Source organism: Pleuronectes platessa, chromosome 21 (assembly GCF_947347685.1).
Source record: "Pleuronectes platessa chromosome 21, fPlePla1.1, whole genome shotgun sequence".
NCBI classification, from domain to species: domain Eukaryota; kingdom Metazoa; phylum Chordata; class Actinopteri; order Pleuronectiformes; family Pleuronectidae; genus Pleuronectes; species Pleuronectes platessa.
Window position 1 is genome coordinate 9,611,682 of NC_070646.1, and position 12,271 is coordinate 9,623,952.

At 41.3% G+C, this 12,271-nt stretch overlaps 1 long non-coding RNA gene across 1 annotated transcript in view; it reads left to right on the plus strand.

The window, feature by feature from the left end:
- The window catches only part of LOC128427356 (uncharacterized), a 62,748-nt gene that overhangs the window by 35,984 nt on the left and 14,493 nt on the right, over positions 1-12,271 (plus strand). The window contains exon 2 of the long non-coding RNA XR_008333331.1: positions 10,700-10,740. This is a non-coding gene — a long non-coding RNA (uncharacterized LOC128427356). The remainder of the gene's footprint in view (positions 1-10,699; positions 10,741-12,271) is intronic.

Below are 12,271 nucleotides of genomic sequence, written 5' to 3' on the forward strand. Positions count from 1 at the left end.
TTAAAAAAAGACCAAAATACTTACTGTGGTATTTTGATAAATGTGCGTCTAAATTTGAAAAGATCTGTGCAAAGTGCAGCAGAGTGTGCTGCTGTTTGCAGTAGCAGAAAAGCAGAAAGAGACGCTGGCTTGCTGGTTCGCTGGCGGACTGACAAGGGGACATCAAAGAGGACAAAGCCAGTGCTAAGCGTAGCTTTCTCCAATGATTAAAAGCTGGGGCCACAGTAACGTCTGGATGGGCCATTTGAAACTAATGAGGGAAAATAAATAGAGCCATGGCCATTGCCATGTGTAGGTGGAGTGAATATGTGTGTGAGTGAGTGTGTGTGGGTTGTTTCCATCTGTGTCAGTCCGACTGTCGTTAAGCAACAATCTATATCCGTATTCACCTTGCTGGTAATTGTCTAGAGTGTTGAGGGTTAACATTTTGGTGTTATTATGAACAATGTGAATTGTGCGTCACACAGAACATTTAAAGTTTCACTGAGATCATCTTGAATCTGATGGAAGATGCGTAGGGGACGAGATCGGCCTCCTGATTGACGTGTCACCGCCTGCAGATCAACTCAGAGCGCCACAGAGTCACATGCTGATGATGACAGTCGACGTTTTTACATCAGAACTGACTCACACTGTGAGGCGGTGAGTGGCTGTTTTTAAACATTGCGTGCGCCATGGTCTTTCAAGGATGTAGGCAGGAGGCATTTGATTTTTATGAATGAGTCATTTACATCCAGATCTTTTGTCGTTTCTCCGTGCTGTTGTGAGGCACAGACAGGACTATGAGTCCTGCGTAAGGGGGACGACATTAAGTGGAAGTGGAAGTGAAATGCTGACAAGGGCACCTCAATATGCAGCTAATATGTGAGGCTAGAAACCATGTGTTCTGATTCATAAAAGGTGGAGGTTGTTGTTGCTAATCTCTACAATCAGAGTGTGTGAGTCACAAGTGACATCAGCACCAGGCACAGTGCAGACATTTATTAATCATCATAATTACCTACATTCACTTTTTAACAATAGCTCTTATTCAAAAACTGAATGCTGCTTATTTCTCTTCACTTTGTCCCCTAATCCTCCATGTTTTCACTCTCCTGCTCCTGCTCCTGTTCCTTTTACCACATTCTTCAGTTTCTTCCACAGTAATCTTTTCATGCCTTTCGTCTTATTTTCTAATTTGCAGCTCACTTCTTCTTTGTCTTCTCTCTCCCTTCATTGTCATCATCTTTTCCATGTTCAAAGTGCAGTTTTAGCAAAGGCACAAACGGCCGAGCGCCTACAACAAGCCATAGTTTGCTTTGTTGATCGTCCAAGTGCTTGCCTGGATGATAGGACAAAAAGCCAACCCATCTTAACGGATTCCAGGCGCCTTTCACAATGTGACTTTTTTATTATTACAAGTTGCATTTAGCGTCAGAGTTGAGTTATTTCTCAATCCAGCGCTCTTCCAAGATCTAATGGGCAATTATCTGTGGAGAAGAAGTTAATGGGTGTCCCATTTCACAAAGTCCCCAGTTATTTATGTCAATGAGCACCATTGTGTGGAAACGTGGCAGACCCGTGCTAACCGCTCGACTTGTTTAGATTTTCTCTATGGAATCCCACACCCATTGTAAGCCAGTGCTAACCACAAGACAAATGTGTGTGTGTGTGTGTGTGTGTGTGTGTGTCTGTGTGTGTGTGTGTGTGTGTGTGTGTGTGTGTGTGTGTGTGTGTGTGTGTGTGTGTGTGTGTGTGTGTTTTTGCGCGCATCTGTATGACAATGTGTGGGCTTTGTATGTGTGTTAAGATGTACAATGCGTGCATGAACTGATGTGAAATGTACATTGATGCAGAGACATGATGAAAGTATAAATCGACCGACACACACACACACACAAATTTGCCAACCCATATAAACAGACATCTTACCTCCCACATACACCACACACACTTACCACAGACACTTACACAAGCACAGCCATAGACCTACCACCACATACTCAGACACCCCCCCTACACACACACACACAAACACACACATACACACAGCGAAACGTACCATGAGTCCCACAGCCACATATGCAGCCCCCCAATACACACACAGATACACACATGCAGAATCAGGGATCCATCACCAACATCAACACCCACAGGCTGAGCCTTGGTGACATCATGGCTTGGATGACAGCACGTCTTCCAGCCCCATTAGTCTGATTGTAGGTGGCTCCACCACAGTGATTTATGGGTATATATCCATAGTCTCTCTCTCTCTCTCTCTCCTTCTCTCTCTCTCTCTCTCTCTCTCTCTCTCTCTCTCTCTCTCTCTCTCTCTCTCTCTCTCTCTCTCTCTCTGCTGCGTTGATTTACGAGCCATGTTTTGGTCCCTTTGGTCCCCAGACCACAAGACTTGGGAGGGTGAATCCTGACCAAATAATGACATTGTAAAAGTGGAAACAACATGACAGAGGGACTGGTCCTGGTGACATGCTTTGATTGGTCAATGAAATCAGGAAGCAGTACGTATGCATGAGTTATGCCAAGTGAAAGTTCTCTCTTGTAGATGTCACTCTTGTGTACACCTGCACATGAACCTGTCTCTCTATTCATTTGTCCTCCTCTTGCTGTAATTTATCTGTCTCTCATTCCCCCTAGTCCCTTGTCATCTGTTTTATTTTCCCTCTTTTTTTCTGTGCCTCACAAGTGTCTGAGTTTTTAAGAGGCCCCATTAATTCTGTCTAACTACACAGTGGAAAATGGATTAACACAAGAAAAAGAGAGGCGAACGTTTTTGCCCCGACAGGGTTTATTTTCCAGCTCCACCCCCCTGGATGTCTGTGAGTGATAGAGTTGAGTTTATCAACAAGTTACACCATTGGTCGGCCATTCAAATTTTCTTGAGCTTCCCCATTGGCTATTAGTCTTTTAGAATGAATTCACTTCATTTCAGGAGAATCTCAACTTGAAGAATGGGCATAATGTACGGCCGTGCACAATAAGAAATGAGATTGTTATAAAGTCTATTTGGCACTTAGACTCCTTGTGATGTCATCAAGGTTGAATGGGGGCGGTTCCGCGTAATATATTAACCCCCCCTCCCCCGGGGTCTAGACACTGGGAGGGCCGCAGCAAATCACCGAAATGACAGCTGACTGCGAGAGAGTGGAGAACAGATTTAACGTGATAGCAACAAAATAATTGGCTGATTGAGATCACAGCAAGATATGATTGGATTACCATAAACATCCAACAGCCTGCTGATTAGAAGAGATGGGTGGTGTGAAAGAGACTTGTAAAAGACTGAGATCTAGAAAGTCCTCCTGACTCAACTTATGCTCAGCTTCTTTTAATAATTATCTAAACACTTGTATTGAATTTTTGATCAAACCTTAACTACACTTCATTGCAGACAGTAGACTGTGTACTATCTGACAGACTGATTTCACACATGCTGTGCACCCTGCCAGCTCCGTCGAAATGAATCTGTGTCCTCTAATGATCAAGGATTCACACGGACTGATACTCTGCAGCATGCAAATACTTGTGATGACTTCATCAACATGCTAATTAGCATAGCCAGTGACATGTGACGGGAGGAAAATGACATAATGTTGTTAATAAATGAAAGCAACAAGTGGGACACGGATAAGGGCCGTCGCTGATGTTATCAGTTACATTAACATTTTCTACACCATGACCAGTCCAAATATCTGCTGGGCAAAAAATGATACGCTAAGGTCTTGGCCTTAGTATTGCATATTCATAGACGTCTACTAGGTTTTGATCTAGTCTTATTTTGTGCTAAGTTCTAAACTCTACATGCTTCCATAAATTCAATCAATTTGGCTTTGATTTTAACACCTTCCTTCTCCCACCGTCACCCCCTCTCTTAGGTCCTCAGTCTACTGCAATGAGTTATTGTGTAAAATGGGTCCAAGCTACTCCAAGCAAATATAAGATGATTGATTAAACATTAAAAAATGCACTGACCTGATTATAAAAAGCAGCTTCTTAAAGGACTGCAGACAGCTGTAAATGTCATAAAAGTCAGAGAATCCATCACAAAACTGCTTCACTTTTTATTGTTTTAGCTGTATTTTATGTGAATAAACAACCTTTTTGAGACAGGCATATTTCTACTGTTCCACCAAGAGCAATATATTTTCCACAGTTTATCAGTCAAACCTCTAACGCTCATTATGAGCAACATGATTTTAGGTCCGACAGTAGCTTAGTGACTGGAGCTTCACTTTAGTAGTTTATAGTCATTATTAGAAAAATGTGGCTGTTCATTGGGAGGCTTGCTGGTGCATCCTTGCCAGTGTGTATCCTGAAGCCAGCTGTCACAGTGGTATCCCAGGAGCCTGTACAGGAAGGATACACTGAAAGGCCACTAGGAACCCATTGAGAGACCTTCAAGGAAGGTATGTGGTGAGGTGCATGTATGCGAGTAGGTGGTATAATTAGAAAAGCTTCTCCTGACTGACAGGTGTTGGGACGACCTGCTGAGCCCCCTCACTGGTGCACGCTGGGCATTTGCATCTCATCAAGTCCCAGCGCCACAAATTGGCAGGTGGAGTTCATTGTTGAGGAAATGGGACCATACAAAAAAAAAAAGCATTACAGTGTTTCCTCTGTGTCCTTTCTTTAAAGAATGTTTGACATATCTACCATGAGTAATGTACCTTATACAACACAGAACTCACCCGACAATGAGGTGGCAGATATTTTTGTGCGTTTACAGCCAGACACTAATAACACGGAGTACTGCATAGTACGCCATATCAACACAAATACATGCAGTCTCCGGTACACACACACATACACACACACAGGGGCTTAGCCACAGTCGTTCTAAAGGTCACCAACTTGAAGGTGGCTCATTTGCTGCATTTGTTGCTAAATGCGTCTTTTATCAGTTTCTTTTCAGTGCACAAGACGAGATAATTAAATGTGAATTTAATTGCTAATTATGTATCATTATCCCCATGAAACATCAGTGCTAGGAATTTGTTAAAAGACGAAACAAATACATCTTTTATTCGATATTTATTGTTATCGCACAGGCTTTTTACTTGGCTCCTCTTTCATTCTGCATGAGCTAGAGTTGATTTAGATTTTAGTCCGATTTAATGCTGACAAAGTAGAAGGTGACTGCCAGTTTAAGGGTGTCAGTCAGCGTAAATTTCATGTAAAGACATTGCCTTAAGAATATGTCAACAGGTCCCATGTGACTGGGCTCGTTGTGAAAGGTAAACGTGGCTGGCACAGCATTGTTCCTCGTGCTACAATGGAGATGATTGATTTTGGTTGTGTGGAAAGAAAAGACATGTTTCTACCTAATATAGGTTTGACACTTTGAAATTACTTTCAAAGATCCAAACTCCTTTTTAGAAGAAATATTTTCAATTTTGAATTTAAACAATGACATAGTGAATATCTATTAAAACATCACCTTGTTTGCACATGACTCTTTACTTTGGTAATTAATTACACACTGTGCCAAATGTTAGTCTAAATCCTGTTTTCCCCACTGGTTACTAACATCTTTTGTCTGGAGATGGATACAATAGGAATGCACTCCCCGGTCAAATGACTCTGTAATATACACAGGTTTGTATTGGCTCTGGTGCCGATCGGCAGTGACAGATACATGACAAGTGGATGAACTCACGTATTTCTTCCTCTTCGCTTTAGCAGTATAGATGCATTTTTTTAAATAGCCATGTATGCCCTTCACATAAACAACCTTGTACATCGTGGGAACAACGTGCAACAGCGATTCTTTTCTTCACATTGTGCAATGATGGTGAGAAATGTTCTCACCTTCTGTCACGTTCAGAGAGAACAGTCCCCTTGTTTTCAGAACATTTGAAAATGATGGCGTAAAAGATCACAGTGGTACATGGCATTGATAGACACAAAGGGTAATTTGCAGCTTTAAACACGTGTTCATGAAAGACAGTTAATTAGCACCAGTGATCTGTGGCAGAGTGCACACATTCCTAATTAACTCATTGTTTATTTACTGCTGACTTCACATCTGGGTTGTCCTTCCAAACCTAATTGTAAAGCATCACTTTAGTCAAAATTTTCCTGAGTTGTTTCATCGGAAGGTTGATAGGGTGGCAGGGCTTTGAGGAAATATGTGTGTACGTACATTTTCTAAATGCTTGACCATTTAAGGCATTTATGTTAAATCCTCCAACTGAGCTGTTGCCTCGGCTTAAGTGTTTCAAGTTGCATTAGGCCGCCCAAGAGAGAGGAAGTGCACCTGCTATGTGAGGACCCCTCTCCTCCATCCCTGCCGATCATTCTCTTCAGGCTACTGTGTCTATAATGAGCATTTCCTTCTACTTCCCCACCACCTACCCTACCCCCCCCCCAACACGCCCCCTCTCTCTCTCTCTCTCTCTCTCTCTCTCTCTCTCTCTCCCACTCTCACTCTCTCTCCCGTGTACGCTCGTTCTCACTGTGTGCAGAATTGGAGAAGCTTATCGCCTAGCAACCACAATTAAAGTACAACAAGTCAGTGGCAGTAGCAACCACCATCGGAGCAAAGATTCGCAAACCTCCGTGTGACCAACAGCTTTAGACGGAGGGAGAAAAGAGAGAGGGAGAGAGATAGAGAGAGAGAGAGCCACAGATGTGGAGTTGGACAGGTGAGCAGCAATTACAGCTGTGACTGATGTCAGCACTTTGGGGCTGTGGAAACAAGAGAGGGAAAGAAGGGGAGTGGAGTACCGTTGTGCGACCGGGTTCACCGGGTTGCACTCCACAGGTATGTGTGTGTATGTTGGAATTGCAAAGGGAAGGTATTAAGTGCATTTGATGGTGTTTCTGTGTGTATGTGTGTCTGTGTGTTTGCTTATGTATGAGCAACAAGTACAGAATATAGAAGATTGTCAGGGATGTCACTGCTGTGAGGATATGACATGTTTTCATTTGGGGCACCTGCTGTAAAGGTATGCTTTACCTAAACACACACACACACACACACACACTCACACACGAAAACAAGTCTGTTGTTATAGCTTATTCTTACCTATTTATTATAATTAGAACCAAATAATTCAGTCTGTGTGCTCACTCTTTTATGAATATGTTTTGCATCACGTATTCTTGCTCAAGAATATTTTACAATCAATTTTCAATCTGTTGTCGTCTTCTGAACATCTGAAACAAAAAAAGTCCTTTTGTGCAAAGCCAGCTAATTGTCTCCTGCTCATTTTCCCACTATAATTAAGATAATTGAGTAAGGTGTTCTGAGAGGATCTACTTGTTTTGTCGGGTTTAATGTTGCCTGTTTGACATTATATTGTATTTTTTGTTGGTGTAAGGACTGAGTGGCGATAAAATGGTGCTTGGTTTGTGAAAAGGAAAAGTTGTGAGCCGTTAGTCCTGATTTAAATCCTGCCCCTGCTCTGGGATGATGGTTAGCGATGGAGGTGAGTGAGTGCAAAAGACAAGTTGCATGAACACTCCCAACAAGTTAGTGGCTGGTTGTGCATGCGGTCAAAAATATCATCAATAAATGATCAGATGAGGGAAAACTGATTGACTGATTGACTGATTGACTGACTGACTGATTGACGATGAAATTCAAATTTGAGGCAAAATCCATCTCGATGATATGAAATCCTGCTGGTTCATTTCAATGGGTGCACTTTGAATTCAATACGCTGCTTTCTTGTAAACCTAATGGGTTTTCAAATTGAGCAGAAATAAGATAACTGAACACGCAAGTAGTTACTATGACTGATTCTTTTGAATAATAATGTCATTCATGATCAGAAAAGATTAGTGTTTCTTTCACCGTCAATGGCTTTTCAATGTAATTCTGTTGTAATAGTATTCTTCTAAAGTTTAGTTGTACGTCTGCCTTAAAGAAATTAAACCACCTACTTTTTTCTAGTGAGTCATGCTTAGTCATGCTCTGATGGCGTCATTTCAGCCTATAATACGGCTCTAGAATAGTTATAATATAACATAGTCACTGTGTGTCTTTGACTGGCACTACCTGAGGGCTCCGTTGGGGAGCTGGGGTAAAAAGGTCAGTCGCTTTGTACGGCACATCCTGTCCCACAAGGAGGATGACGCTTGTACGCAGACCTGGTCACACGGTGAAGTCGATCGCTGGTCAAAATGTCACTGCAGGAATAAAAGCACACACGCACACACACACACTCAAAATACCAGATTAGAGTAGTCATTTAATGGGGAAAATGTCACTACACTGCTCATTTAAATGCGCAAACACACACTGAAACACTCATATACACACGCACGCACACTCCAAACACAACAGTTCTCGCTGATGTGCAGTTTGAGATTGTAATTGAGGGAATGCCCTGTCCTCACACAAGAACTTGTAGGGATGTCCATTAGTGGCTTCCGCGTTCTGCCAAAATTATATAGGATGTTTCACAATGTAGAGTTATGGTTAGCTGCCGCTCAGTCCCAGTGTCTAAATGAGAGGGAATGTGGACATTGTGGCCACAGTCAGTTGCAGGCCACGTGACCCGCGGTGACCCACAACAACTTTTTGGCACAAACGCTATAGAGGCTGTGAAATGATTGTTCATTTTTCCAAACTTCAGAAGAACATACATGCATAGAATCCTGATGATGAGAAACTTTCCTTATAGTGAACGCGCAGCATCTTGAAATATGATATGCAAGCTCTCTCAATACATCCATTCCTGTATATCGGGGATTGTGGGTTCAAACTTGGCCGTGGCGGTGATACGTTAGAACCAATGTGACACGAAGTAATGTAATGTCGTTTTGGAGACAGTGAATATAGGCTTGACAAAGTCTTTATGATTTTGTAATGCATTCTCATCCTATTCTATTTCCGCCCGTATTGCATTAGCCAGAGTGAGCTAAAGTGTGAACTGTAAAAAATACTTTATATAAATAAGTAGTCAGAACTGATATTGGCCGAAACTTCCATGTATCAGTTTTGGGAAAGTAAAATGGTATCGGAACATCTCCAATCTCTCCCTCTTACATATTAGCTGTCTGTGCTGTTTTAGTACGAGCATCACTTATTTTTAAATTGGTTGAGTAGATTTTATTCATCTCTCACCACGTCTACACAATTACCTACGCTGTGGCTGAGAATCAGATCTTCTGTGAGTCTCCGAGGTGCTACTGGTGATGTTGTGTAGGAGGTGGCGATAGTTTGGATAAACCCAGCCACTTGTACGCGCTGAAGGTGTGTGTGTCTTGTGTGCGTGTTTCTGTTTGTCATAGCATGTGTCACCTCTGAGAGTGACACACTCCAGATGATGTGGACAGCAGGGGGAGGCTAAAGGGTTTGTTAGTTTGTGTGTGTGTGTGTTTGTCAGTATGTGTGTGTGTGCGTACGCCAGAGGTTGACACTCTCCTGTCGATCAGAGCAGACAGAAATATTATTCTCACGCTTCTGAATTCAGCTGACTTCATCGTCAGGGAAATGGCTTTTAACCTCATCTCTCATTTCGTTCACGAGTGCACAATTTTTTTGGACAAATGCATGTAAATAAAAATAAATTGACTGGATAAGTGTTTGTAATTGTAGCCCGGGAGCGAATTCTTTTCAACTGAAGGCTAGGTCATTATCCGTGTAATTGGCTCTTACATGGTGACATTGATCATGTGATTTATTGAAGGAAAGTGTCCAGACTCGTGCTTGAACTGAAACATGTGGTTCACCTCGATTGTAAAGTCCAAAAAGGAGAAATCAGGATATCTCTGTCTTTGTGTTTGTGTCACTGGTGTGAATTTGTTTCTGTTTAGTCAACATGCTGATGTTTGGATTGATGACAAGTACATTGTGTGTGCAGCCTTAAATGAATGAGTTTGGGTTTTCTGCCTGCGATATACAGCTAATATACTAAATACTAAATCTCAGTTGTTTGCAGAATATGCAGTTCTCATTATTATTGCACGACTAAACCTGTGTGATTATAAGAAAACAAAAACAAGATTGTTTCGTATTCACACATTTATTTGAGGGGTTTAATGATTAACTCATTTTGGTTTACACCTAAGAGATGTGATTGCTTAATCAATCTAAATGTGCTGTGGACCAGTCGATGGCCTGTTGTTACAGTTAGGAATCAGTTGATTGTCACTGCTTTGCCACTACGTACATTCACAGCATCTCTGAAAAACACACGCCAACATGGTTTCCAGTGCACTGTCAAATCTTTTTGAGTTGGATTTCTTTAGAACGAACGAAGATATGACTATGTAGGAGCACAACAAACCTAAACACTCACTTGTTGAGATGTCATGGTGAAACCTGTGCAGGTCAGGAGTTGTTTTCAGTATTAGTGTCTTTGCAAAGTGTTTTTTTGGTTTGTTTTCCTATTTCTATCCATAGCCTAGAGCCAAAGACACCTGGTCATGACTGTGCTTTATATAAGCCATGAATTTTTTTTCCTATACAATAGGCCATTATGCTGTTTTTTGTGCCTTGGAATCTATTCAAGTAATAAACACAATTTTTTCCTTTGTCATAAATACCTTTATCCCTGAATCATATTAAGCATATATCGACACCTATTGAATCCTCTCTTAAGGGAAAGATGCACACTTCTAATACTGTATATTCCGAGCTATGGTTTTACAGCATGTATGAACATGTTGTGTTTTCGGCTAAGAAAAGATTAAATTACTGTGAATTTACCATTTTACATTCTAATGTCTGTTTTTCTTCTCTTGTTTACAGAGTCTGGGTTCTGCTGACCGGAAGGAGAATCAGCAGAAGAAGTAAGTCCCACCTCTTCCCCTGCCTGTAAATTCATTCATCCATCCTTGTTTTCTTCTCTTTTGCCTTATTTGATTTTCCCTCCAAATTTCATTTTAGGAAAACAGACCAAAAATCATTGGCTTCCAGACTTTATGTTACATCATCCTTGGTCTTTTACTGTAGTGCCAACTGATGCTGTAACGCTGTTTTGTATATTATGGCTTCCTTCTTCTAATCTTGAGTTATGTGAGACAAATATTTCCACGAAAATAGTCCTCATTAATTGGCCTAGCAAACTCATTAGCATAACTGATTAATATCATTGTGGTTGTAGAACAGCAGGTAGCTAGGTTTCCAGTAGTTTGTCAAGTTAACAAAAGCTCCTCAAGAATTTGACCCGATTCCTCTGTGTTTAGACGCCAATGAATTCCGATGTGTGTGCATGTGTTTGAAAAGCAAGTTAAGTCTGTCTAAGCCTGACTCATAATCCATCTGCTTTCATTCGCCACATGGAACCAAAGCACTTCCAGACCTTGTTCTACTGGAAATCAGTTCTGCGAAATCAGGAGGGAAATGCACTTTCTCCTTGAAAGTAAAGAGGAGTTTGTTTGCTCTGTGGAACTCATCAGAGGGTTTTCCTGACGTAGAGAGACCTTTTAAGGATTTGTGATTTGCACCTAGGACCTTTTTTTCCATTCACACTCTGCGTGGGTATTCATTTCAACAAATTACACTGTCGGATGAAGATTGCTAAGTGAACGCAACAGCGAGAGGATCCGATCATTATTTGAGATAAGCGAGAGCCCTGTTTTCTGATCCGCTCGCCTTTAGCACAAATTAAAAAAACACCACTTTCCGTCTTTTCGAGAGCCACGTAAAAACGAACGACAGCTGCAGAGGCAGTAATCTCACTTGATGTATTTGATTGTGCACCAGCGAACATCCATAATAAGTCGGATGCAAACAAGGAGGAGGATTTGAGCTCAGGATCGGCGACTGCTGGAGTTCAATTTAAGTTCTTGTGAACTGGTCATACTTGCCTGTTTAGGTACACAGACGCTGTGTTTATTTTTCCTTCATTGACTTTCTGCAAAAATTCCTTGTGTGCTTTGTGTTGAGGAGAAATGAGAAGTGAGCACACAGCTGATCTCTCTGACTGCTTAAATACATAATCTGTAAATTTGTATTAAATATTGATACAATCAAATTGTTTTTGAAAACTAAATGCTTTTGAAAAACCCTGTCATCTCAATTTTATGAAAAAAATATTTTACACTATAATGACATTACTACACCCCTGTCATTTTGACGGGTAACTGCAAAGTCTAAGGCAATCTCTGTTTACCATTAACATCCCTTATTCTATTATGGTCAGGCCAATGACAGGACCAAATAAACAGAGCGTTTTTAATGGAAAATATCTGTCTGCAATCATTCTGTAGAAAATGCAGCAACACTTTGAGCTGTCACTGGGATGTCACAACAGGCAAATGGTGAAGGACAAGCGGAGTGGGAACTTAAATCTTAGCTATATATGTTAGTTGCTCAGCA